The sequence below is a fragment of the Podarcis cretensis genome, assembly GCF_951804945.1.
Source record: "Podarcis cretensis genome assembly, chromosome: Z".
NCBI lineage: Eukaryota > Metazoa > Chordata > Lepidosauria > Squamata > Lacertidae > Podarcis > Podarcis cretensis.
The window spans coordinates 2,128,384-2,156,376 of record NC_137184.1 but is presented as its reverse complement, the minus strand read 5'-3'; the positions used below and the strand labels follow the sequence as shown (position 1 = coordinate 2,156,376).

General features: G+C 44.8%; 1 protein-coding gene and 1 long non-coding RNA gene across 2 annotated transcripts in view; one reads left to right on the top strand and one right to left on the bottom strand.

The window, feature by feature from the left end:
- The window catches only part of DAB2IP (DAB2 interacting protein), a 307,079-nt gene that overhangs the window by 6,182 nt on the left and 272,904 nt on the right, over positions 1–27,993 (top strand). The gene's annotated exons all lie outside the window — the stretch shown is intronic.
- On the bottom strand, positions 4,039–5,624 carry LOC307207978. The gene is made up of 3 exons (XR_013834913.1): positions 5,203–5,624; positions 4,635–4,743; positions 4,039–4,096 (listed from the first exon to the last, which is right to left on the bottom strand). It is a non-coding gene; the product is annotated as an uncharacterized lncRNA (long non-coding RNA).

The following is a 27,993-nucleotide window of genomic DNA, read 5'->3' as shown; positions in this document are numbered from 1 at the left end:
AGTAAATAAATAGGTACCACTCCGGCGGGAAGGTAAACGGCGTTTCCGTGCACTGCTCTGGTTCGCCAGAAGTGGCTTAGTCATGCTGGCCACATGACCCGGAAGCTGCCTGTGGACAAACACCGACTCCCTCGGCCAGTAAAGTGAGATGAGCACCACAACCCCAGAGTTGTCGTGACTGGGCTTAACGGTCAGGGGTCCCTTTACCCTTTACCTTTTAGCATCCCTATATTTCAATTGGAGAACACAATAGCAAATGATAAATCCCTTTTTGGCCTTTTGGATTTTGAATAGTTGTGTCTAAAATGGGTGACTCCAGCAGATCAGTAACGCTGGCCTGCTTCATAGGAAACCTTTGTTCAGAGAAGCTTTTAAACATGCAGGTTTGGTGCCAACTCTACCTGGCACTGAATCTGCAGGTTTAAAACATCTCTGAATAATGTTCCTCACTTTGGTGGGACTTAGCATGAGGTAAAGGGAGCTGAACTTTCAGGGATGTGATGAAGCTGGGGAAGGCATCAAAAGATGGAACTACTATGGAACAATTTATACTCTTTCCTCCACCACCACACCACACAAAAAACCTTAAGAGACTTTGGACTTTGGAAACGTTGGAAAAGGTTCATGATTTGTAAACTACCTCCTTACATGTTCAGTAGTAATTAGCAAACAAACAGAAATTAGAAAATCCTTAGGTTTCTTTTAAGGCCATTGATCAAGGTGCCTGTGTTGCCACTGAATGTCTACAAACATTCTGAGCAGGTAGGACCTGTTGTGGAATGTTGGTACTCAGTGGAAGCCACCTTGAAGGAATGGCTGCTTCCCCCAGAGGAAAGGTCTCACGTGGGGACAGGGGGATTTTGGGGCTTCAGATGGGGAAGCAGCACTGGGGGAGGGGAGGTGGGGAGGTGGAAGAGGAACCAGCTACTTTGCCCACAACCTTTCCTTCTTTCAAGCTATGAAAAGGAAAGCTGAAGAGCTGCATAAAAGTCTGAAATGTCATCGAGATTCAGCCAAATTTGCAGAATCATAGATTTGGAAGGGACCCAAAGGGCCATCTGGTCTGTTGCCCTGAAATGCTGGCATCATAGAACTGTAGAGTTGGGAGGGCCCCAATGGGCTTCTACTGGTGGTAGGGACAAATATGAAATGAACTGTTATGTGATGAGGGCTTTGTTTCCAAATGCGAGCTTTGTTATCCCATTCCGCTCTCCAAGATGAGAAGGCAGCAAGTCTGGAAAGACCCAGAGATGAGAAGGATGGATGCTAAGGCTCCAGACCTTTTGTTTATGGATAAGGCCAGAAGTTGTTGTTGTTGCTTATTAAGAGGGTTAAGTGCTGTGGGTGGGGTAGAGAGGGAGCAACAGCTATTGCTGGTATCCATTCGGAGGCTCACCATTCAAGAGAGAGAATCTTGACCCTTGGCACTGGACTGGTGGTCAGTTATTTTTAAGGATGGGACTTCAATATATGAGAAGAGCAGACTTTTCCTTCAGCGCCATGCTTGGCACAACTCAGATGCCGTATGCCTGATATGCATGCATGTATCAGAGATCCTATAACTCAGAGATGCTAGGCGACTGAGGATGCTTCGAATTTCACTGCCTTGTCTGGACCATGAAGAATGCACAAAGTGGTCTTGCTCTGCATGAAGGTTCCTTTGGGGGTGGCTGAAATCTCCTGTGCAGACACTGCTTCGTGCTGTCATTTTATTTTTATTTATTAAATTTATATATCACCTTTTTTCTTTCAAGGAGTTCAAGACGAAAAGGCTAAGAAGTAAACTTTACACAAGTCCAGAGCAGAGTCCCAAAGGTGGTTAGATGACTCCTTGTATGCCTCCTTCCACCATCTCCTGCAGGCAAGCAGGTGCCAAACATCTTGCTCTGCTTTCCCTTGGACCATATCAGTGAGGAAGAGAGGGAGCTCTTGTTGTCTGAGCAGCCCAAGACCTCCAGACACACAGCCCAGACTTGCACCCCTGGGAGGTCACTTGGGTGCTGCCAAAACAGCACTTCATCCTGACGGGCACACTCCATTGTCTATTGAGACAGATGGATGCCAACAAAAAGGTGGTCATTTATACCTGCTGTGCCCCCTTGCCATCCCCTTACTGCCTCGCTAGGAAGAGCCAGCCCAGGATACTCTGCTTGAGGCAAAACATGCTGTCTCCCCCCAGCAGATCCAGGCAAAGCTGTCAACTTACAGATTTGAAAATAAGGGACCAGCAGCCTCGAAAATAAGGGATCAGCAGCCAAAATAAGGGATCAACAATTACTTTGATAAAATACCATATTTTTTGCTCTATAAGACGCACCAGACCACAAGACGCATCTAGTTTTGGGAGGAGGAAAACAAGAAAAAAAATATTCGGAATCTCAGAAGCCAGAACAGCAAGAGGGATCGCTGCTCAGTGAAAGCAGCAATCCCTCTTGCTGTTCTGGCTTCTGGGATAGCTGCGCAGCCTGCATTCGCTCCATAAGACGCACACACATTTCCCCTTACTTTTTAGGAGGGAAAAAGTGAGTCTTATAGAGCAAAAAATACGGTACATATTTTGTTGCGTGCAAATGGCTTTAGATACCTATTAGGTCCATAAATTACCATATAGCATATATTCAACAGAAAAAAACAGCAACAATTTGTTGTTGACAAAGCACAGCTGGACATAGAAAGGGCCCCATTACCTTCAGTAGCTTATTTAAGGGACATCATCAATAAGGGACAGCAGCGGGACATGGCGCTGGGATAAGGGACTGTCCCGCCAAATAAGGGACGCTTGACAGCTATGGATCCAGGCCTGCGCCCCCACATCCTCACTGCCGTGCACTGCCTCTGACAGAGGAGGTGGATCATGGCTATCCAGGCTAGCAGCCATTGATCGCCGTTTCCTCTGTGAATTTGTCTAATTCTCTTTTAAAGCTGTCCAAGTTGGTGGCCACCCTCTCTTTGCCCAAAGGTAAGCCAGTGTATTTTGCTCCCTCCCCCTTTCTCTTTGTGGCATGTGGCCCCTGGAAAGTGTCCAGGAGAGAATGTGGCCCTTAGGCAGAAAAAGGTATCTTCTTCCTCTTTCTTTCATCTCTCTTGTTTGTTTGTTTGGCGGCGGCAGCGGCAGCAGCCAAGTGTTAGCTATGAATGAAAACAGCTTCAGGCAGCAGCGGTTGTGTGAAAAGTAATTTTCTGCCGTAAACGGAGGTTGCTAAGTGTCTACATAGAGTGCATTTCCTCAAAAACAACAACAGAAGCTGTTGCTTTTTTTTAATGAAGGCACTCCATGTTATATTTTTATCATTATTACAGTATTATTATTATTAAATGCTGGCTGCATTGTGAGCAAGTGTGGGTGAGAAGCTTTCGTTGTGCAGGATGCAAATTTCATGCCTCTTGTCCTGTGACTCTTTCTAAGGGCCTGGCTTTCATCCCGCTCTGCCTTCTCCCACACCCCTGGTGGGAAATGACAAAGGGAGCCACGTTGCAGAATTGGTGGTTGCAGTGGGAAGCAGAACTGCCTGGAGAGGGTGGAGGTCTGGAGGCACAGGTGGTTTTGGATTAGGATTTCAGAGGGACAAGGAGGTCAAGAGTGGGGTAGGAAGAAGGATGAACCCCCCTTTTTTTAATAAAAAGGGACACCAGGGTCCCGCATCACCTTAGCCATGTCCACTGGGGCTGAATCGCCTGATTGGCAACTGTTCCCACTCCCACTGGATAAGGAACTGGCCTCAGATTATGTTTTCTTCCAAAAAAAAAAGGGATGCTCAAATCAGTACAGAACACAACCTCCACAATCAATTCTGTGTTCTGGAGAGGATATGGGGTTAAGGCATATATGACCCCCTGTAGGAATGCACTTCTATATGAGGGTTTGTATCTGATATACATGAGGAACTGATCAGCATTACAGGTGCTAATACCAAATTTATCCCAGAATTATTTTTTTCTGTCTGTGTTTACGGAACATAGCAAGGATTTCGCATTTGCTATCATCGACTAGACGAGCCAACGCTTGTCACAGGGAAGATCTGAATAATCTGAACTTACCATCCTGGTACAGAATGATTTGGACTTTAGCAGCAGCAGAGAAAGTGAGGCAGAAACTCTGGGTTATGCAAGGAAAAGGAAAACCGCAATCATTTTATGGCACCTGGCAGAACTTTTATCACATGCACATCCAGCAAAGACTTCCTAAAACATGCAACAGCTGTTATGGACATTTGGAAATTTTAATGCATTTAAAGTAAACCGTGGAACTGCTTATTATTTGAGGAGGTAAAGATGTGCCTTGCATATTGCAGTGGTCCTGTTGCTGCACCCCCCCCCCAATTTTCTAGGTTTTATATTGTGTTTTCCCCACCCCCCCACCCCTCTCAGGCTCCCATTATAAAGAATGCAGTCTGCTGACTTTAGTGCCACAAGTGGGATATTTTTTTATGCGCCTGTCACAGTAAGGCCTCTGGGCAGGCTTTAGCAATACTACAAAGTCCCTTATTAATATTAATTAAAACAATTATCAGATTGTGGGGATAAAAAAAGATGATTTTGCAAAATCCATCTTGTCTTGCCTTTGAGCCCTTACAAAACTCAACCCGCTAACTTTAGTGGGGCTTCCTAACAGCGTCACCTAGTGTAAGCCCCACCATGTTCCCATGTGCATTCTGCTTCCTTCCAGTATGAAGATGTTGATCGTTATTAATTAGTTAGCCATCTGTTGGTTTTCCATTTAGGTTTTCCATCTCTAGCTCCCATCTGAAAAGGGGAAAAAAACACACACCCAAGAAATAAAATAAGATAGCATGTTGATGTGTAAGTTGGCATTAAATATTTAAGGTCCTCCCTTGATATTCAGTTCAGTTGCAGAACAAGCTCTGCTTGGTATGCCAAGAGGAGAACTTCTTTAAGTCTGCAAAACTCCAGTTTTTGTGATGTTTACAGCCCAGCCTAAGTTTGTGGGCTGCAGAAGTATATTAAGAAAGATCTAACAGACACCCGCAGGACTGGAATTCACAAAAGGGCTGTCGCTCGGGGTAGTGTATCTGCTTTGCATGCAGAAGGCTCCTAGTTCAGTCCCCAGTGGCATCTGAAACCTTGGACAGCCACTGCCAGTCAGTGTAGACAATATTGACCTGGATGGAGCAATAGTCAGTATATGGCAGTTTCCTGTGTTCTCATCTCACTACGTTCCTAAATCTTAAAATGTGTTATTACCAAAGGACAAGATCGCCATTCGCAAAGAACTTGTATAAGGCAGGTTGCTGAGTTATTGTTAGCTGTGGAAGCACCGTGAAGCCCTCAGGAGTCAAACTTTGTTCTAGGATGTCTTCCAGTTATTCCAGTTTCAGTCTTGCATAATCGGCAGGGGTGCTAGCTCATGGGGGCCAAGCTGCTTTTAGCCCCCTCCAATATCCTTTAGGAGGGGGTCGCCCCCCCAAATGTTGAGGGGGCAGAGGAGGCTAGGCGTGGAGCCAAGTGCAGAGCCAAGCATGGCATGGCTTCAGTGGCCGGCTGTTCCTCCTCCTGCCATGGAAGTAGGCCAGGTGTGAGAGAGGAGGAGTGGCTGCCCATTGAGGCCAGGCCACATTCAGCCTTCTCCCAGTGATGTAACATTGTGCACAAACAGGCACTGCGCATGACGCACAGTCACATGCACACAACACACCCTCCCTCAATCTTTGGTGCAAGTTGGCCCTCTGATCATCATAAAGCAGTCTTCTTACACTACCAAAATACACAGGTAGTGTGGGATCACATACAGGTGAGAAGCCAGTGAGGAAAGTCAACCATACCTCTTTCTACTACTAACTGGCTATAGACCAATTAGCCAACTTCCCACCACTTGTGATGCTGACTTGTACCTCACGACTTGGCATTTCCACTTAACATAGAGAACTAACTACTTGATACCCAGAACACACCAACACAGGTGAGGTCCAGGTTTTGGTGCCCACACTCCAGGCAAGACACACTTTCCTTAGTCCAGCCTTTGCCAGCCTGGTGCTTCAGTTGTTTTACACAGTGCTTTTTTCCCTTAAAAAATGTTTAGGGCTACAATGGACACTTGGGTTGCGAACGTGATCCATGCGGGAAGCACGTTCGCAACCCTCAGCATTCGCAACATGCAGCACCGCGTGCGTGTGGGTTGCAATTCGGTGCTTCTGCGCATGTTCAAAGTGCGCATGCGCCGAAACCTGGAAGTAACCTGTTCCGGTACTTCTGGGTTTGGCGCAGTGCACAACCCGAAATCACGCAACCTGAAGCGTCTGTAACCCGAGGTATGACTGTACTCTCATTTTGACTCAAGAAAAGCACCATTTTATAGTTCAAACCAGGGAAAATAAACACAGTACCGTATATACTCGAGTATAAGCTGATTTTTTCAGCACATTTTTTATGCTGAAAAAGCCCCCCTCGGCTTATACTTGTGAGGGTCCCCTTTGCTGCTGGCAGCGGCGGTGGTGGAAGAATGAGCAGCCTGAAAGCAGCCCTTTGGGGCTGTTCCTTCCTCCTCCTCTGCTGCTGCCACCAGCCTCTGCCTCTCAGCAGCACTCTGGGTAGGCAGGGGGACTGGAGGGGTTGTGTGGGGGGATTTGAGAGAGAAGCTCCCTCTGCTGTGTGTGCATGTGCGCGTGTGCACACGCACTTCGGCCCACCAGGAGGTTTGTGGTGTGGTGAACCGGCTTATACTAGGGGCAAAAAGTTTCCCCAGTTTTTTGTGGTAAAATTAGGTGCCTCGGCTTATATTTGGGTCGGCTTATGCTCCAGTATATACATTAAATGGACAAAAGTAGAAAGAACATGCATTACAAAACTGACAGCTGACAGTAACTCAGTTTTCATTTCTTAGTACAGAAAGTATTGATCAGCTATGTAGAGATTTTTCCTATTCTGATTCGTTCAGGACCATTCTAGAATGTTTCTTTCTTTGTGAAAGAAGCAAGCAGAGGGGTGTGATGTTTTTGGTTATTTCTCTGGGAAGCTGTGCGCAGCTGGTTTAAACTGGTTCTGTTACCTTTCTGACAAGGTCATACTGACCATAATAGTCAGGTCAGGAGGAGCCTGGGTTTCGCTTGCTCGCTTGCTCGCTCACTCACTCTTTCTCTTTCTTTGTTCTAGTGTTCTGTTTCTGTTTGCTTAGTGTTACGGTTTAGTATTTTAAGTGTAAGTTTTATTTTAAGTGCTGCAACTGGATTTTTTATGGACAGTGCCAATCCTGAATGTACTGGATTTGTGACCATTATGCTCACTTGCCTTCGGTAGCAGTAAAGCTCTGCTGGGTGAAGTACAATTGCCTCTGGTCTATTTTTTGGGAACTCTGCTGTACATGTTTGAGTTTTTTCCTGCTCCCTGCTTCCATGGGTGACAGTAACTTCCACATTGGCATGAGGTTGTATGCACTAACATCTTTCCGATTCCTCTGCTTGTTGTTGGTGTCCACCGCTCAAGAAACACTGGGAAAGGAAAGGAAGCCGCCATTGGAGGTGGTAACAACGAAACTGCCCAATCACGGTGCTAGATTCCACCTCCTACTTCACATATTAAACGCCCACTTCCGTCTGAGACTCAGGAAACACCATGACAGGGAATGAGGCTGCCATTGGGGGTAGCAACGGAACTGACGATTCAGTCGGTTCAATTTGCAATTTTAGTTTCTTCTCCCATTAGATTCACAAAATGTTTAGGGGTATGCGCACCCCCGCATACCCCCAGAAAAAGCACTAGTTTTACACAACAACTCAAACCAGCCCCTACCAGAATGGCTGTACTGTCTACTCTAGCCAGGGTCGGTGCATCCTGTTTCACTGTCTGAGGGGGGATGGGAATGTGCCATCCTAATGTCACTGCTCTGGCACTGCCCACCGCCTGCCCTGCTGAACTCTCTTTTACCTGGGTTTGTCTTGTGGCACCCATGAAGCAGCAATGATGACTGGTCCTGGTGAGATCTCATAAGATTTCAGTGAAATGTCGCTGGAAGCTGCCACTGCTGCTGCCCCTGCTTCTCCAGTCGTGACCAACTCTGGGGTTGCGGCGCTCATCTCGCTTTACTGGCCAAGGGAGCCAGCGTACAGCTTCCGGGTCATGTGGCCAGCATGACTAAGCCACTTTTGGCGAACCAGAGCAGCGCACGGAAACGCCGTATACCTTCCTGCTGGAGCGGTACCTATTTATCTACTTGCACTTTGACGTGCTTTCGAACTGCTAGGTTGGCAGGAGCTGGGACCGAGCAACAGGAGCTCACCCCGTCGCGGGGATTCGAACTGCCAACCTTCTGATCGGCAAGCCCAAGAGGCTCTGTGATTTAACTCACAGCCCCACCCGTGTTCCTTGGGCCGAAGGGAATTGCAGTGCAAAAGCAGGGAGGGTGAAATGGAATAAAAAAAGCAAAAAGCTGTTGTCAGATTGTACAAAAATTGGGAACATGTATTTGGAATGACAAGAGAATTTCTAATGTGTCTGGAGGCCACAGGAGCGGAGAGAGCTCTTGTGCTCAAGGCTTGCTTTCTGATTTCCCAATGGAGTCTCCTGGTTGGCCACTGTGAGAACAGGATGCTGGACCAGGATGCATGGGCCTGATCCAGCCTCAGGGCTCTTGTTAGGTTCACCTTGGAAGCAAGACCTAATCATTAGGAACTCTGAAGTGATAAATTTGGAAGCATCCTTAAGCCTTCCCCTTTGTTGCTGATGCCATGACTGATATGAGCTCTGGACAGCTGGCCAAACATCCTTGGTAACAGTGCTAGGCCTCTGGAATTAAGCTTGGAACAGTGTCCCCTGTGGCACTAAAACAGACACGGAGGTTTAATCCCCAGCACGGTAATAACGGTTGTTCATGTTGTAGTCATGGTGGATCTACTCCCAGCTGTTGTGGTCACCCGCCATTGAGAGACTTGTCCCTCCTTGACCTTTGAGATGCTTAGAAAAAGGGAATAAGGGGTGGAGATTTTATGAAATCATACATTGCATGGTGAAGGTGGATAGAAAAAAGTTTCTCTCCCTTCTCTCCATCATAACGTCAGAACTGAGGGACATCCAATGGAACTAAGTGCTTGGACACTACTCTGTTTGTACCCAGGTGAGGGAACACCCTTAAATAAAAAACATGGAACCAAGAGAATTAGAGCAAGCTTCAGCAGATTTAGGTTGCTGGTTTTACACTCCAGTGCTAACTCATGATATACTTAGAATAACATCCTGGAGGGCCATTTGTGCAGTAAAGGAATGCAGCGTAGGAGTCATAAAATGCAGGCACACAAAATCAAGCCTGACACATTCTAGCCAAATGTTCAATATAATTAATAATGGAACATGTTTAAAATAAAATAAAAAATCTGCACCCTGGGTTCTCTAATTCTTACATCAGCATCAAAAGAGGGATCAACAAATTCATGGAAGAGAAGGCTATCAATGGCCCCAATCCATGATGGCTCTGCTCTGCTTCCATGGTCAGAGGCTGCAATACTTCTGAATACCAGTTTCTGGAAGAAGCCACAGGATGGGAGAGTGTTGCTCATGAGCCCTGTTTGCTGGTTTTCCACAGGCATCTGGGTGGTCACTGATAGTTGTTTGTTTATTTGCATGCAAAGCAAAACACATAGAAGCAAGATAGAATACATTACACAGTTATTAAAACTAGGCATACTGTCAAATAGAGAATTTCTACATTGAATAATTTAATTTTTCACCCCCACAGTTTCCTTCTTGAAGTTATTTTTCGAAAGGCAAAACAGACCAGCTTTTCAGACCTGTTCCTCAATAGAAAGTTAGTCAAGTACCCAGTTGAGGAATTTAAATAATTGAACAAGGCAGCTCCCAAGTCCTCAAAAATAGGTCAAACAAATAGCGGGGTAAATTTTCAGACCCATGACCCCCTCTCTTCGTGGGGAATTTGGTGGTAGTGTTCTTCAATTATAGAGCAGGGCATAGATTAGAATGGAGCACATTTTGACAGGTCAGCAGAAGTGTGGTCAGCACATAAGAAATGTTTTACTATATGAAATTCATATAGCAAGACACCATTTTGTTTAAGAACAAAAGTAGGAAGCAAGCTTTCTAGGAGACCGCGGGGATCTTGCATCGGTAAGCAGTGTATACAGTGGTACCTCAGGTTAAGAACTTAATTCGTTCCGGAGGTCCGTTCTTAACCTGAAACTGTTCTTAACCTGAGGTACCACTTTAGCTAATGGGGCCTCCCACTGCCACCATGCTGCCGCCATGCAATTTCTGTTCTCATCCTGAAGCAAAGTTCTTAACCCGAGGTACTATTTCTGGGTTAGTGGAGTCTGTAACCTGAAGCGTCTGTAACCCGAGGTACCACTGTAAAAGCAAAATCATACCCAATCAAACAAGATTCAGTAACACAATCATCAAAATTATTAGAATACAGTGGTACCTCAGGTTAAGAACTTAATTCATTTCATAGGTCCGTTCTTAACCTGAAACTGTTCTTAACCTGAGGTACCACTTTAGCTAATGGGGCCTCCTGCTGCTGCTGCACAATTTCTTTTCTCATCCTGAAGCAAAGTTCTTATCCTGAGGGACTATTTCTGGGTTGGCAGAGTCTGTAACCTGAAGCATCTGTAACCTGGAGCGTCTGTACCCTGAGGTACCACTGTACAGTGGTACCTCGGTTTAAGAACAGCCCTGTTTGCGAACGATTCGGTTTACGAACTCCGCAAAACCGGAAGTAGTGTTCCAGTTTGTGAACTTTCCCTCGGTCTAAGAACAGAAGCTGAACGGTAGAAGGGCACGGAAGCCTCATTAGGGAAAGCGCGCCTAGGTTTAAGAACGGATTCAGTTTAAGAACAGACTTCAGGAATGGATTAAGTTCGTAAACTGAGGTTCCACTGTATTTAGAGATCGTCAAGCCCACACCATTCCTGAGTTGATGGCTCACATTGTTTCCAAAATAGCCTGAGCTTTTCTTCTTGGGAGGGAGGGAAGGGAGGCAGAGGCAGAGGCAGAATGCACTGGCTCCTCCAATCTCTCATAAACTGTTTGGGATTTTGGAGCAAAATGTTCTTGCACCAAATAAATACAGGATTTTCCACTTAACTTTAATGTTTAATTCATCTTTTAAAAGAAAAAAAAATGAGGAGAGGGAGAGAAGCAAAGGCTTTGATTGAAATTTAAGCTGCCTCTGGATTTTCCCGCGAGGGAATCACGCAGAAACTTTAGTTCTTTGAGCTGCAATTTGCTAGTGATGCATTACAGCCAATCATGCAATAACGAAATAGTTCGTAGCTGTCCAGGGCTGACTTCAACTGGGTCACATTGCTGCGGACATTTCTGTGTTCCAGATTCCAGCTGGCTGGACGGTCATTCTCTCTCACCAAGGACATGGGAATGGAAAAAAACTTCCCTACACCCTCACAAAACTTCAACAAGAAGGCACATTCCATGCTAGGGACAATTAGGTAAAGAATTGGAAATAAAACTGCCAATATTCTAATGCTCTTATACAAATCTACGCAGTGACCTCATTTGCAATACTGTGTACTGTTCTATTCACCTCACCTCAGAAATGATATTGTGGAGTTGGAAAAGTAGGTGGAATGATTGATTGCTAAATGTCAAACTGTTCGAAATGTCAAACTGTTTGTTGAATAGATATATATATATATATATTAAGAAAATTATATATAAAAAGGGAAAAGGTTCGTAAAAGGGCAACCAAAATGGTTAAGGAAATGAAGCCTTGGGAAAATTTTAGGTTAGAGATAAGGCATATAAGTGGTGAGGGACGCGGGTGGCACTGTGGGTTAAACCACAGAGCCTAGGACTTGCTGATCAGAAGGTTGGCGGTTCGAATCCCCGCGATGGGGTGAGCTCCCATTGCTCGGTCCCTGCTCCTGCCAACCTAGCAGTGCGAAAGCATGTCAAAGTGCAGGTAGATAAATAGGTACCGCTCCGGTGGGAAGGTAAATGGCGTTTCCGTGCGCTGCTCTGGTTCGCCAGAAGCGGCTTAGTCATGCTGGCCACATGACCCGGAAGCTGTATGCCGGCTCCCTCGGCCTATAGAGCGAGATAAGCACCACAACCCCAGAGTCGTCCACCACTGGACCTAATGGTCAGGGGTCCCTTTACCTTTATATAAGTGGTGACATGGTAGATGTCCATCCATGGCATGGAGAAAGTGGACAAGAAAAGTCCCCCCCCCATAATGCTAGTAACCCATCAAAATCCAATAAAGTACAGTGGTACCTTTTGTTGCGAACAGGATCTGTTGTGGAGGCCCGTTCACAACATGAAAAGAGCGCAACCTGCAGCGGCACGTCTGCGCATGCGCGGGTTGCGACTTGCTGCTTCTGTGCATGCGCGTGACGTCATTTTGCGCTTCTGCTCATGAACGAGTGGTGAAACCTGGAAGTAACCCTTTCCAGTACTTCCGGGTCGCCGTGGGACGTAACCTGAAAGAACGTAACATGAAGGGGATGTAACATGAAGGGGATGACTGTATTTCTTCTCACCGCACATAGTTAAACTACAGAACACCTTCCCACAGGAGACAGGGCTGGCCACTGGCTTGGATAACTTTAAAAGAGGAGTGGACAAATTCATGGAGGAGAGTCACCAATGACTTCTGGCCACAATGGCTCTTCTCTGCCTCCACAGTTGCTTCTGAATACCAATTGCTGGAAGAAGCCACAGAAGGGAAGAGGGCTCTTGTCATTGGATTCTGCTTGCGGGCATCTCCCTGGCCACTGTGAGAACAGGATGCTGGACTAGAGGGGCCATTGGCTTGATCCAGCAGGCTCTACTTAGATTCTGATGTTCTTATGTCAAACTACAAATTCTGGAGTGTTTCCACACTTGATACCTGCACACTGTCCTGATGCATGGAAATGTTTACTACCATGAACATGTGATGTCCCAACCGTTTGTGTGTGTGTGTTTTCAGTAGTCCCAGTAGACTGGGAGGCAAGGCAAGGCAAGGCGCAAGACAGTATTAGCACCTTGGAGAGAGACTTAAGTGCAGGTTTCAGGACCATGGTTGGCAACACCCACAGCTGAGACAATCATGCAAGTTGCCTTAGCAGTGTGACCAGGAATGGAGCCGTGACCTTCTGATCTCTCCGACTAAAAGGCCTTAAAATACTTGGAAAGCAGCTCTGTGCGGCCATGAGACTAACATTAAAGGGTAAATAAACTTCCTACTATCTCTTTACAAGACTAATTAAGATAAATCTACCAACACACGAGCTGCTGAAAGAAAAAAGTGGCAGAAGCTAACGCTGAAAAAAGCATGGCTGATGCAAGAAAAGCTGACTCAGAGGCTATTGAGCATGGGTCAGCAAACTAAGGCCCACAGGCCAGATGAGGCCCAATTGCCCTCTGGATCTGGCCCGCAGACGGTCCTGGAATCGCTGCTTGGATCGTTGTGATCATTTGGGCTGCACCATTTTTTTGCAATTTTTCCCTGGGCACTGTTTCCTGTCCCCCTCACACACTGCGGCAGTGCCTCCTCCCTCCTTCCTCCTGGCTTCTCCCCACCCTGTGGAGGAAGGGAGCTGGTCTTTGATTGGTGCCAGCCAATCCAAAACCTCGCCACCTGCGTGCTGCAGTGCGGCTCAAACTCGCCACCCACCCACCTGCCTCTCTGTCTGTGGCCGCGCTGTGGGCGTCATGACAGGCACATCGCATGGCTTCGGCTGGAGCTTGGCACACCTACTGGAGGAAGGAGGAGGAGGTGAGGCGGCTGGGGGAGAGAGGGAGAGAGAGAAAAGCCCCCCCTCTGCCACATGCACACAGTCCAGCCCACCACAAGGCCTGAGGGGCAGTGAACCAGCCCCCTCCTAAAAAAGTTTGCTGACCCCTGCTATTGAGCATAAACAGGCAGGCCCAAATACAGCTACAGTGGTGCCTCTGGTTGCAAACTGGATCCGTTCCGGAGGCCTGTGCGCAACATGAAAAGAGTGCAACCTGAAACGCCGTATCTGCAGAGGTGCTTGTGCGCATGCGTGAGCGGCGAAACCCGTAAGTAACCCTTTCCGGTAGTTCCGGGTTGCCACGGGACGCAATCTGAAAAAATGTAACATGAAGCAAATGTAACATGAGGTATGACTGTATTTTACAAAATATCCTGGCCCAGATTCAAACCCTAAACCATATACCAGATCAGATGAAAACTCTAACAAAAGTCTTTAATGAGTTCTGGGTGCAATTGGCAAACTGTGAAGGCAGATTGGGCTCATTTGAGACATTTCCAGAGACCTCTCACGGCACTCTTAATCATTGCCTTAACGACTTAGAATCTCAGCACAGACTAAAGAACTTGTAAATTACTGGCCTTGAAAACCTGCAAAGCCAAAGAGAGATGGCAAATTACTTGCAACAGGTATTCAAAGAGGTGCTCTCTGTGCCTGCTCAAGGTCAGCTTGACATAGAACACATTTTCAAAATCCCAGTGGAAAGGCAAAGGACCAGGGGTTCCTCAAGTATAGTAATTGTCAAGTTTGTGCGTTTCAAGATAGAGATGAGCTCTTATGCTAATTACGCCAAAAATCAGTAGAAGCCCCACTGAAGTGGGAACAGAAGAATATTTCTCCCTTTCCAGATTTCTTCAAGGATGTGATTCAAGCGTGCTCTAAGTTTGTTAAAAACTTTGCTAGGGCAAATAATGTGGAATACTACATTCAGTTCTCGGCAAAGTTTTGTATTCAGTACAGTGGTACCTTGGGTTACATACACTTCAGGTTACATACGCTTCAGGTTACAGACTCCGCTAACCCAGAATCATAGAATCATAGAGTTGGAAGAGACCACAAGGGCCATCGAAATAGTGCTTCAGGTTAAGAACTTTGCTTCAGGATAAGAACAGAAATCATGCTCCAGCAGTGCGGCAGCAGCAGGAAGCCCCATTAGCTAAAGTGGTGCTTCAGGTTAAGAACAGTTTCAGGTTAAGAACGGACCTCCGGATCGAATTAAGTACTTAACCCGAGGTACCACTGTATTCAGGTGAAACTCACAGATTTTGTGAGTTTGCAGACTTTGCAGAGGCATTCCTCACTAAAATTGGTGAACACCCTGGAACTGAAGCTTTGGGTGACTTCATAAACTAATTAACAATACACTGTTGAAGACATTGTTTTGCCAATCTGGGCGTTCTGCCAATAGATTGGAGTGTAAACAGTCAGCATTGAAAATCAGCAACAAAAGAACATTTTCTATTACCTGTTTATCAACTAGTGAAGCAGCAAAAGTCACCACCACCTTTTGAATAAAAATATTAACAAGCCAGAGTCAAGCTGATAGGAAAGAAGGAGGAGGAAACTGTGAGCTCAGCCCACTCTGGAAGTCATGATTTCCCTTTTTCTGTTTCCATTTGGATTAGTTTTTCTGCCTTATTTTTCTTACATTTTCAAAACTGATTAAGTTGGATAAGCTGACCCCCCCCCCCCCATTATGTAACACTAATGTAGTAGGGGATTTTTTCCTCTGTCTCTTCTTATTTTTGTTCTGTTTTTTTGTCTTCACTTTTTTGTTCTTTATTCCCCCCTCCTTTCAACAACAACAATAATGAAATTGCTTGGTTATGGTTATTATTATCTATATAAAGCTAAATTATAGAGAGAGACACATGTAAGGTATTTGAGGTGTATGAACGGCAGGTTATACACACACACACACACACACACAAGAAACCTTGTAACAATGAATATTGGATTTATGACCAAGATAAGAGGGGCCAAAAGGAACTTAATAATACAATATGAAGTTAATTAGTCTACATGTAAAAGGGCTGAGATATTTCAAAAAGAGAGAGTAATTCTGCAATACTTAAAATATTTCCATACTGATATCGCTTATTTACAAGAGACACATTTGTTGGAACAAGACAAAAAAGTGTTAATGAAGGATTGGGTAGGAAAGGTATATACTACAAATTATGCTTCCAATGCTAGAGGCCTCGCTATCTTGATACGAAAAGGATTGAGGGTGGATATACAACAAGTTATTAGTGATGAAAATGGATGCTATTTAATTTTGTGAGTGAAAATTGCTGAAATGGTAATAATGTTGATTAATATATATAGGGCAAATGTAGATTCCCCAGATATGTTTTATCAATGTTTTAGTCACCTGAGTCAAAGTACATGCAATAAACTTAAAACAGGAGATGATTTCAATGAAATAATTGATCCTAACCTGGATAGAAACACGCCTCCATGAAAAAAGATTCATTAGTCAGAGAAACTCTCAGAAAGTACATGCAAGAGTTGAATTTGGTTGACCCTTGGCACTTAAGGCATCGTACTGAAAGGAAATTTATGTTTCATAGTCAAGTACATAAAAATTGTTTTAAGTTGGATTTTTTCTTAATATCAGCATCCTTGTCCCATCAAATTCAAGACTGTGATATTGATGTATGTTGTGTATCTGGGTTTTTTAAATAGATTTTTATTGAAATTTTAAAGGTTACATGAATAATAAAAAATAACAGCAGAAAAACACCCAATTAGACCAAAAAAGAAAGCAAAACAATACATAAAAACCAGTCCCATCAAAGAAAAAAGATTAAAAAAGAGAACAGAAAAAAAAGAAAAAAAATGCATACAATAAAAAAAGAACAAATCAAACCTTTACATAACTTTCTTTCTTTAGCTTATTTCCTTGACCTCCTCACACCTCCCCTCTTTGTATTCTGGCTCAGTTAGATATTTCAGCAAATCCTTCACCTTAGTTTTTATCCTAATAATTTATCTTAATATACTGTAATTTAACATTCTCTTCTTTCACCAATTAATCATCCATTTTTACTTTGTTTAATCTTATTTCTCCTTAAAACTAATATATTTGAACTTAATCTCTCAAGACATTTCCCCTAGGGTCATAAAAAAATTCATTCCACGATTTTTCCATCTCTCATTATTATTATTTTTTTTAATCTCCATATATACACTTTAAATTCCCAATTTTCTTCCACCGTCTCCCCTCCCCGGTCTTGGCCCCTGCCGTCAGTTCCATCAACCTCCCAGCGTCCATCAACCTGGAGATCTTATATCCGAGGCTCTTAACTCTTCTTCACTTCCCTTTTGCCGATCTTCTTGATAATCTTTGGTGCTAAAAAGCAGATCTTGGGGGAGCTCTAACCCAGTGATGCTTATATTCCTTCTTGACAGGTCTGCCAGATTTCCATAGTTAAAGCTAGGGCCCATAAAGTATTCCGAATCTTGTTTCACAATTCTTTCAAGTCCGAAGGCCCCAAAAGCTCCAATCTCCTCCTGGCTCAAATTCATATTCCAAAAGTCATTTGATCCCTGCATAAGGGGATCTCTCCACCTTTCCTTTTCCTTTTCCAGATCAGGCCAGGCACCCATCTTCTTCTAATTACAGTCATATAAGGCCTCAAGTTGTAATCCTCCATTTGCCTCTTTAGGGTTAAGGCTCCCCCTTGTTTTGCTTTGTACTCAACAACAGCAACTTTCTCCTTCTCTAATTCATCAATTTGTTCAGTTAAGAAAGATTCCTGTGCCGGGTTCTTGTCAACTTCTATGCTGATACCCACTTTTGTTCCCAAAATGTCAATCTTAGTAGCCATGACATCTATCTGTTTATGCAGCTTTCCCAACAAATAGAATGTCCTATTCAGTACAGATGCTACTTCTTCCTTTGCCGACATTTTTAAGATGTTCAAGGTCAGAACTAGTTTCTCACAGTCTTTATCTTAAGGCCAATTTCCCAGCTGCACTCTTGTAACAATGTCCCAAAACTCCCTCTAGAGGAAGACAGTCTCCATTTGTATCAATCCTTTCCAGCACAATTCCAAAAGTAAATTAGTAACAGTTTCCAGTTACCCTTCTTCTTTTTAAGTGCAGAAGCAGACAATAGAAACAATGTCTTTCTTTTAAAGCTAGCTGTCAAATTTGTCCTGTTTACCGTCGATGGACTTTTTGCAAGCCGTTCCCAGGTTCAGAGACATGATGCTTCGATTTTTAATTTTTCACCTTCTCCTGCAAGTTCACTTGGTCAAAATTAATAGTTTCTTTCTTTTTTTTATATAAATATTTATTAGAGTTTCCAAATTAATACAAAGAAGAAGAAAAAGAAAAAAGAAGAAAAAAACAAAAAGTAACAAAAAGTAACAAAAATACAAAGATACAAAATTAATAAAACAGTTAAAACCAATATAGTTTTCATTACTTATTTCCATTAACTTGTTTCCCAGACCTCCTCTCACCTCCCCCTTTTGTATTCCAGTTCAAATTCTTAACTCAGCAAATCCTTATTATAACTTGTTATAACTTATTATAACTTATTGCTCAACCTTTACATTACAGCTGGTAACCACTTAATTTCTGTCCAACATCGCTCTAATGTCCATTAATTTTGCAATGCCTCTGCAAATAGTCTTTAAATTTCTTCCAGTCTTCTTCCGCCGACTCTTTCCCCTGGTCTCGGATTCTGCCGGTCATTTCTGCTAGTCCCATGTAGTCTATCACCTTCATCTGCCATTCTTCCAGAGTGGGTAAATCTTGTGTCTTCCAATACTTCGCGATGAGTATTCTTGCTGCTGTTGTTGCATACATACAAAAAGTACTATCTTTCTTTGACACCAATTGGCCAACCATGCCCAGGAGAAAGGCCTCTGGTTTCTTAAGGAAGGTATATTTAAATACCTTTTTCAGTTCATTATAAATCATTTCCCAGAAAGCCTTAATCTTTGGGCACGTCCACCAAAGGTGAAAGAATGTACCTTCAGTCTCTTTACATTTCCAACATTTGTTATCGGGCAAGTGATAAATTTTTGTGAGCTTGACTGGGGTTATGTACCACCTATATATCATTTTCATTATATTCTCTCTTAAGGCATTACATGCCGTAAATTTCAAACCGGTGGTCCATAACTGTTCCCAGTCAGCAAACATAATGTTATGTCCAACATCCTGTGCCCATTTAATCATAGCAGACTTCACTGTTTCATCCTGGGTGTTCCATTTCAGCAGCAAGTTATACATCTTTGACAAAATCTTAGTTTTGGGTTCTAACAATGGGTTTCTAATTTTGATTTTTCCACCTGGAATCCAATTTTCTTGTCCAATTTATAAGCCTCCATTATCTGATAATAATGAAGCCAGTCTCGCACATTGTTTATTAGTTTCTCAAAACTCTGCAATTTCAATTTGTCTCCCTCTTGCTCCAAAATTTCCCAATATTTTGGCCATTTGGATCCATATTGAGTCTTTTAAAAGCTTTCGCTTCCATTGGTGACAACCACCTTGGAGTTTTATTTTCCAATAAGTCTTTGTATCTTATCCAGCAAAATTAATAGTTTCAATCAGTGGAATTTTAATCCTTTACGTAAAACTTACGTAAAACAGTACCATATAAAGCATTTGGTCAACTTAAATACAGTTTTCAAATAATTACCTTTCAAATCGCTGCATTCGGCGCAGTAGGTAAACTCCTCCTGCTAATTAGTTAAATTGTTAAGATACCTCAGGTGTGCTGAATTGTCAAGAGCTCACAGATGTGCTGCCATGCAGGTTATAATTACAAACACACACCTCTGAGTAGCACCACTGACACATTAATATTAAGAAAACCCAACATATTTACTGCCAGATACACAATTCTGGAGACCCATAACTGAAAACAACTGTCCAAATTGGACTGCTTTGGAATATTTCTATGTAGCACCTCTAGAAAGATGGGGCTACCTAGGACGTATTAACACCAGCACAGGTGTGAAGAGTTGGCTTGGGCCCAGCCTACCAGAAGGAATTCTCAGGCCTAGGGTATCTGAAGGATTGTATTCTCGCAAACGAACCTGTCCAGGCTATGAGATCTTCTCTCAGTCCTAGCACCATCACAGGAAAACTTGGTGGGGATGTGAGAAAGGGCCTTCTCAGTGGCTGCTCCCAGGCTTTGGAACTCTCTCCCTGGAGATGCAAAACTGGCACTCTGTTTGTTGTCCTTCTGCCAGCAGGTGAAGACCTTGTTCCAAGATGCTTTTGGGAACTGGCTGGGGTTTTTTGGGGGGGTATGTGTGCTTTATCAAGGTTTTTCCGGGTCATGTGGCCAGCATGACTAAGCTGCTTCTGGCGCAACGGAACACCACTTTTGGGAATTGGCTGGGTTTGGGGGGCGGTTTATTAAGGAAAGGCCTTATTATCTGGATTTTAATAGATTTGTTTTTTATGTAGTTTTGATTCTATTATAGCTTAATTCCTTTTAAACAATTATCTTTTACATGATTTTAGCTTTTTGTATTTTATCTATGTCATTTTCATTTGTGGAAGCCTCCACAAATCCCCATGGGGAAAAGGCAGGTTAGCAGAAGAAGAGGAGGAGGAGGAGCAGGAGGAGAAAGTTTTCGCCCAGCTCAGAGATGCATTCCCCTTCCCACACTGAAGCCATGGTCTCCCCACTCCTTTACAACAGAAGTCAAGGGGGCATTTCAACTCTCTTAGCTTGTTTAGCCATCCCTTGCACCTGCTGTGTGTTTGACCCTCGCCTTCCATATGATTCAAGCATTTAAGTTTTCAGTGGAAGCCATGTCTGAATTTGAGACCAACATCCAACAGCAGTCAAGACAGGACCAACCACCAGAGTTTGGTAGCCAAGCCTTCCCCTTGGGGTTCAGGGAAGGAGATGTAGACTCTGGTGACCACCAGGAAGTAGCTCAATCTCCTCCCTGGCAATGCTGTCATAGGAGGACTGTGTCTCTAGGGATTTATGGTCCACAGCCATTGCACATAATTTTTTTGGAAGGCTCTTCCATACATCCCTTTCCCTTGCAGGGTCTTCACCCCAATTTCCATTATTGCCAGCTCGTGCTCCTCTTCTTCCAGAACATGGCTTCTACCTACCTGCTTGCCAGGCAGCCAGCCAGTGAGCAGGCAGGCACCAGCATCTTAGCTACCACAGTTACCTGTTCCAGAGTGAGATGCAAATGCACACGCCAGCTGCAATGGTGAGGAGGACACATCTGAGCAGAAATGTGTCAAGTGGAAATTGAAGGCAGTGCTGAATAAGCCTTTGAATTCCATTTTTCAGAGTGTGGGAGGTGACAAGTTTATGTCCAGTTCTGGGCACCACAGTTTAAGGAGGATATTGATGTGCTGGATTGTGCACAGAAGAGGGTGACTAGGATGATAAAGGGTCTGGAAACCAAGCCTCAAGAGCAATGGTTGAGGGAGCTGCAGGCTATGTTCAGCCTGCAGAAGAGAGTGGGAGGAGGCATATCTGACCCACGGAAGATGGAGCAGGCTTGTTTTCTTCTGCTCCAGAAGGTGGGATCCAAACCAACAGAAGGATATTCTGACTAAACATTAGAAAGAACATCCTGATGGCAGGAGCCATTTGAAAGTGGAATGGCCTCCCTTGGAAAGGGTGACAACACTGCTTCATTGGAGGTTTTTAAGCAGAGGCTGGATGGCCATCTGAATCAGGGATGCTTAAGTTGTGATTCATGCAATGCAGGGGGTTGGACTAGATGACCCTGGGGGTTGCTTCTATCATTTATTTATTTATTTATTTATTTATTTATTTATTTATTTACTCTATCTATCTATCTATCATCTATCTATCTATCTATCTATCTATCTATCATCATCATGTATCATCTATCATCTATCTATCTATCTATCTATCTATCTATCTATCATCTATCTATCATCATCTATCTATCTATCTATCTATCAATCATCTATCTATCTATCTATCTATCATCTATCTATCTATCTATCTATCTATCTATCTATCTATCTATCTATCATCTCTAAGCTTTTGGAAGTAAGTGCTGTTCATGACCGTATGCCATTTCATAACCAGCTGTCATATTTGATAACCTTTGCTATATTGCTCTTTCCTGATTGCCCAGCTGCATTACCTGCCTGCACATTATACAAATGGCAGCTGCCGGCCACCACATGAGTCATTTCTTCGGAAGCCTCTTTTTGCTCCACTAATAGGAATTTAGCACTGAGCATGTCATTTATGCCTTGGCAAACAGTGGTGTGCAGCAATTTGCAAAGGCCAGTCGCTGCAGAGGCTCTGGTTCTTCCTCCAGCCCTCTCACCTAGTCAGGTTTGTCTTTCTAATGCCCTGGAATTATCTGTTTTAAAGTAATGTGTGTGAGAGAGAGGTTGGGAGTGGGGAGAATTATAGAACGGTAGAGCTGGAAGGGACCCAAGGTTCATGTAGTCCAACCCCCTGAAATTCAATTCAATTCAATTCAACTCAACCCAACTTGCACTTTCCAAAGCAATACACAAACTGAAATGGCGCCATCAATTGAAATTCACACTTCTCCAGATTTTGTAATGCAGTTTTCCAGCCAATGGATGCATACATAAATAAATGTGCATTTACGAGTACTAAATTGTGCATATAAGCACATGGAGGTGTTATTGGGGTTATTTTTGTTTTGATTATGTATTTTGTGATTTTATATTGCGAGGGTGGTATACAATTTTTTAAATAAATGACGGTGATGTATTAGTGAGAATAAATGATTTTGTAGACAAAATTGTACAAATGTGTGTGTATGGGGGGGCACACTAAAATGCTGGTGAATTTTCAAAAGAACTTTTAAAATAAATAAATAAATCACACAGTGATGTGGAAATGTGGGGAACTGAAATTAAGACTGCAGAAAAGAGAAACTGAGAGAAACCCTAACTGACAACTCTGCCTCTCCCTAGTTCCAGGTCTCCCATCCCACCAAGCATGTAAAATGACATTTTGTACCATGCATGGTGCTTTAGTGTCTATGTATATCCACTGACATGCATGCATCCACCCCACCTTTCAGACACTTGGGAGGAAGATTTATTTGTTTCATAAAATTTATACACCAGTTGACTTTTCTTTAAAGCAACAACAATCCTCAAAGTGTTTACAAAACAGATAAAACTATAAAATTAGCATCAAGAAACATTAACAACAATAATCAAAGACTTTCAGAAAGTTAAAATAACAATACAGTCATACCTTGGGTTAGAGACACTTCAGGTTGCGTTTTTTTCGGGATATGGACCACCGAAACCTGGAAGTACCGGAACGGGTTACTTCTGTGCTTTGGCGGTTACGCATGTGCAGAAGTGCCAAATTACAACCTGCATGTGTGCAGACGCGGCACTGTGGGTTGCGAAAGTGCATCCCGCACGGATCACATTCGCAACCCGAGCATCCACTGTAGACTAAAAACAGATTAAAACTCACACCCACTTTCTAAACATCTGGGTAGGCTAGTCTAGACAAAAATGTTTTTAGGTAAAGGTAAAGGGACCCCTGACCATTAGGTCCAGTCGTGACCGACTCTAGGGTTGTGGTGCTCATCTCGCTTTATTGGCCGAGGGAGCCAGCGTACAGCTTCCAGGTCATGTGGCCAGCAAGCAGCACACGGAAACGCCGTTTACCTTCCTGCTGGAATGGTACCTATTTATCTACTTGCACTTTGACATGCTTTCGAACTGCTAGGTTGGCAGGAGCAGGGACTGAGCAACGGGAGCTCACCCCGTCTCGGGGATTCAAACCGCCGACCTTCTGATTGGCAAGTCCTAGGCTCTGTGGTTTAACCCACAGCACCACTTACTTAAAAGAGTACAGTGAGGGCAGCTGCCTGATGGCAGTAGGCAAGGAGTTCCAAATATGAACTCTAAGAGACATGCTCACTGGAACATCCTGTGAGCCTTTTCTCCTTGTTCTTTTTAATGTCTTCCTTGAGCAAACTACTCCACATTTGCTTCAGATATTTAGGTTAAGTCAGTGAGTCTCAAACCAGATGGGCTGAGGCAGGCGCAGAACCCCTGGAAGCAAGCATGGGAAAGGACATTGTGAACCTTCCACTTGCTACCAGGCAGGACACAGCATTTATTTCTCCTCCTGTGTATTTCTTCATGAAGCAAAAGCTGTGTGGGTGTCGTGTCTCCCCCCAGTATGGGACCCCATCCAAGGCTATTCAGAAGGAAAACCCACCCCAGTCAGCTCCATCTGTGCACATGAAAGCACATATGGGGTTGCAGTGCAAGTGGTTTTCTCAAAGAAGATTACACATTCAGATTCCCCATTCAGACAGCAGCACAGAACTAAACCAGCTCATTCACTTATGTGTCAGACCCCATTCTAAAGCATAAACTGCTACATCTTTCTGTACCAACCGTAGCTGTCAACCTTCCCTTTTTTTTGTGGGAAATTCCCTTATTCCAGCACTGTTTCCCGCTGCTTCCCACTGCTATCCTGGATTGTTAGATATCCCATAGACTGTCCCTGGGACAGGTGAGGCTGCTGATCCCTTATTTTCAATTCTGAAAGTTGACGGCTATGGTACTAACCTAGACCACAATTGCTGCACATTGCATGCACAGTTGAACTACATATTCAGTAGTTTGCACAATTGAACTAAATAAATGTTCACTAGCTTGCACAATTAAACCACTGCTTTTTTTAAAAAAAAGAAACAACTATTCTGGCTTTAACACTTGCAGTTCTACTGTGTGTTCAGATGCACCTCGGTATCAATGAGGCATTTGGTTATTTAATATTCTGCTTCAGGAATATTTTCCTGGAAAGTTTTCCGCATCCTGAAGAATCATTCCTTCGCTCATTCTCCTTTAAGACAAGAGAAACCACCAGTAGAGAAAACAGCAGCCCGCCCCCCCACCCCCCGGGCTGGGCACCTTTTCAAGACATCTCCATGTTCTTCTGCCTCGTAATTAATGCCATGTTTTATTAGCAATGAAAGCCGGGCTTGTTTTGTACAAATGCTGGTGCAGTAAAGTGTGACTCTGCAGACAGTAAAAAAAAGCGGAGCATAACATTACTTCTGCGATTTATCGCCTGCCAGAGTTGCTTATTCACTGTGTAAAACAAGATTATTGGTATTTGGCCAATGGCAGCTCAAAAGCCTGCATTAGTTACGTCTTGGGGAAAGTGCCGCTCTTCCCACCACGGTCTGGCGAGAAAACCTGCGGGAACAAATCTCCTCTTGCTAATGCCCATGTGCTTAGCTAGGCTGCTGTAAAGGCCCACCCTTGAACCCTTGGGATCTTCTCCCTGAGTTTGCCCCAAGGCATCCCTGCTAGTGAAACCAAGGAAACTGCCTCACACCCAGTTAGACTCTTGGTGCATCTAACTCAATACCGTCTTACACTGACAGGCAGTGATTTTCCGGGGTTTCAAAGCAGGGGACGTTCCCAACCTTACCTGGAGATGCCATCAGGGAAAGAACCTGGGACACTCTGCATGCAAGGCAGATAGATGCCCCTTCACCTGGAATGAGAACCTTATATTCAATGGGCCGGGAGCACTGTGGGGCAGAGTGCGGAGGGAGCCCGCTGCCCCTTGGCAGCATCCTCACGCAGCACCACCCAGCCAAGGAGAGTGGCAGCAAGGCTGCTGTGACTCTTCTCCTCTCCGCCCCAGACCTGACCTGGCTGGGCATGAGATCCCGTGAGGGAGCTTCTGTGTCATGCCCTCTCTGGTCATATCCCCTGTCAAAAATGCTCCCACATGGCTGCAGCCCCCCCCCAGCCCCCCATGCTATGCCCTTGCTTATATTCAATCAGACCTTTGGCCCATCTAGCTCAGTTTTATCTACACTGATCTCTCCCAGCCCTCACTGAAGATGCCTGCAGGGACTAAACCTGGGTCCTTCTGCAAGCAAAGCAGGTGCTCTGTTACTGAGCTTCAGTCCTTCTGTGTACAGTGGTACCTCGGGTTAAGTACTTAATTCGTTCCAGAGGTCCATTCTTAACCTGAAACTGTTCTTAACCTGAAGCACCACTTTAGCTAATGGGGCCTCCCACTGCCGCTGTGCTACCAGAGCACGATTTCTGTTCTCATCCTGAAGCAAAGTTCTTAACCCAAGGTACTATTTCTGGGTTAGCGGAGTCTGTAACCTGAAGCATCTGTAACCTGAATGTAACCTGAAGCGTATGTAACCCAAGGTACCACTGTATTTTGTTCCCTTAACTCTCCCACCCTTCATAGCAGGAACGAGAAAAGTCCAGGTGTTCTGTTCCCTTTTTTTCATTTTATGTACAGTGGACACTCGGATTGCAAATGTGATCCGTGCGGGATGCACGTGCGCAACCCGCAGCGTTTGCAACCCACAGTGGCATGTCTGCGCATGCGCGTATTGTGATTTGGCGCTTCTGCACATGCGCAAAGCACAGTTTAGTGCTTCTGCGCATGCGCGACCGCTGAGACCCAGAAGTTACCTGTTCCGGTACTTCCGGTTTTCGGCAGGTCCATAACTCAAAAAAACGCAACCTGAAGCATCTGTAACCCAAGGTATGATTGTAAATCACAGGCACCACCTGCGAACCTGTGGCTCCCAGAAGCCATCAGGATGTGACAGCGGCTGCACCTTGGGAATGGCTTTGTCTGGCCAACTAAACTAGGTGAGGGGAGCCAAGGGGTCTCAAAACTTCAGTCTGCAAAAGCAGGCTGCGGTGGATAGAGCAGGCGAGAACAACAGTGAGGCCAACAGTCAAGAAAGTGGTTTCTGCCCATGCTGTAGAGGGAAGTGAGTGAGAAGGTAGCCCATCTAGGAAAATGAAAGCTTTGATCTTAAACCTCTGCTGCTTTGCACCTATTCTCATTTGTGCACTAGGCCTTGAGGGTAAACATGGAGAAAAAAAACTGTGCCCTCTACCTTGCAGAACATCTTTGGGAGAAGATAAGTCTAAGCAGTAAACCCTACACAGATTCAGAGTGGAATCCCTGGAGTGGTTGGGTAGTACCTTGCACACCTCCTTCCAGCACCTCCTGCAGCCTCGCTGGTGCCAAACATATTGCCCTCTTTCCTCTGGAACACTTCTGCGAGACCGAGAGGGAGGTCTTGTCATTTGTAATATAATATTGTTTATTATATTTGTATCCCACTTTTCCACTCAGGAGCTCAAGGTGGTTCTCACTTCTTCTTCCCCTGCCCAATTTTATCCTTGCAACATCCCTGTGAGGTAGGTTAGCCTGGGTGCCCAGGGGCAGTACACCAATGAATACCATGGCAGTTAAAGGCTGTTGCTTCCAAGCTGAGCTCAGGAGCTTCCTGGGGGCATCTGCTGGGTCACTGTGGGGGAAAAGATGCTGGATTAGATGGGCCTTTAGCCTGAGCCAGATGCTGGACTCTTCAACTTGTTCAGTCAGGGATGTGTCACAAGTTAATCCAGGGCTCTGGTGCGATGGGGTGGCAAAGGAGGGGAAGAGCTTAGTTCCTCTATATCTTGGTCTTCCTCCTCAAATTTCTGGAGCCCTACAACCTATTGTCTGGAACTGCCACCGCCTAGCAAACCTCGCTTGCTATTTCACCTCCCTTTTGTTTTTAATGCAAAAGCTTCAATTTTACTGCCAGGGAAAGCAACAATTAACTTCTGCTTAGAGAGGGCGGTGGGGTTGTGGTGGGTTGGAGGCTGGGGTGGGGTAGGAGGGGAAGGAGAAGCTGTGGATTTTGGAAAAGGAGCAACACTTTGGAGGTGGAAGTAGTAATAGTGAAGGAGAAAAGCAGGAAGCACAAGTTGCCCTGGAAACCAGTGATTGTGGGGAGGGGGTGAAGCAGGAAAACTTGGGTGAGACTGTTGCAACAACCCCCTCACACACACACCCCTCTGTCTATCCTTGGTCTCTGAGCTTTTCTGTCCTTTGGCTGCTGTGAATGAGAAACAGCTTCGAGGCGAAGATGGAGCTTGCTGTGGAAGGTTCGGCCGGAGGTAGCAGTCAGGGGGCCTGGTGCAGTGGCGTAGCGTGGGTTGCCAGCACCCGGGGCAAGGCAAGTAATTTGCACCCCCTAACCCATGGATTTTAGCACTCGAGTCTCTTCCGCGCCCCCCCCCCCAGATGTTGTCCCGGTTCGGCCGGCCCCCCCTGCACCCTCCACGCTACGCCACTGGCCTGGTGTATGTATCCAATTGCTTGCTGCAAAAGTCTCAAAGAGGAACAAAGAGGGGGCTTTGCCAGGGCTTTGGGATATGGGAGCTGGTATGGAGAGGCATCTGCAGATCTATTGTGTCTTTCCAAGGCTGCTGGTTTTGGGGATTTCCAGGCCACTGAGCTGTT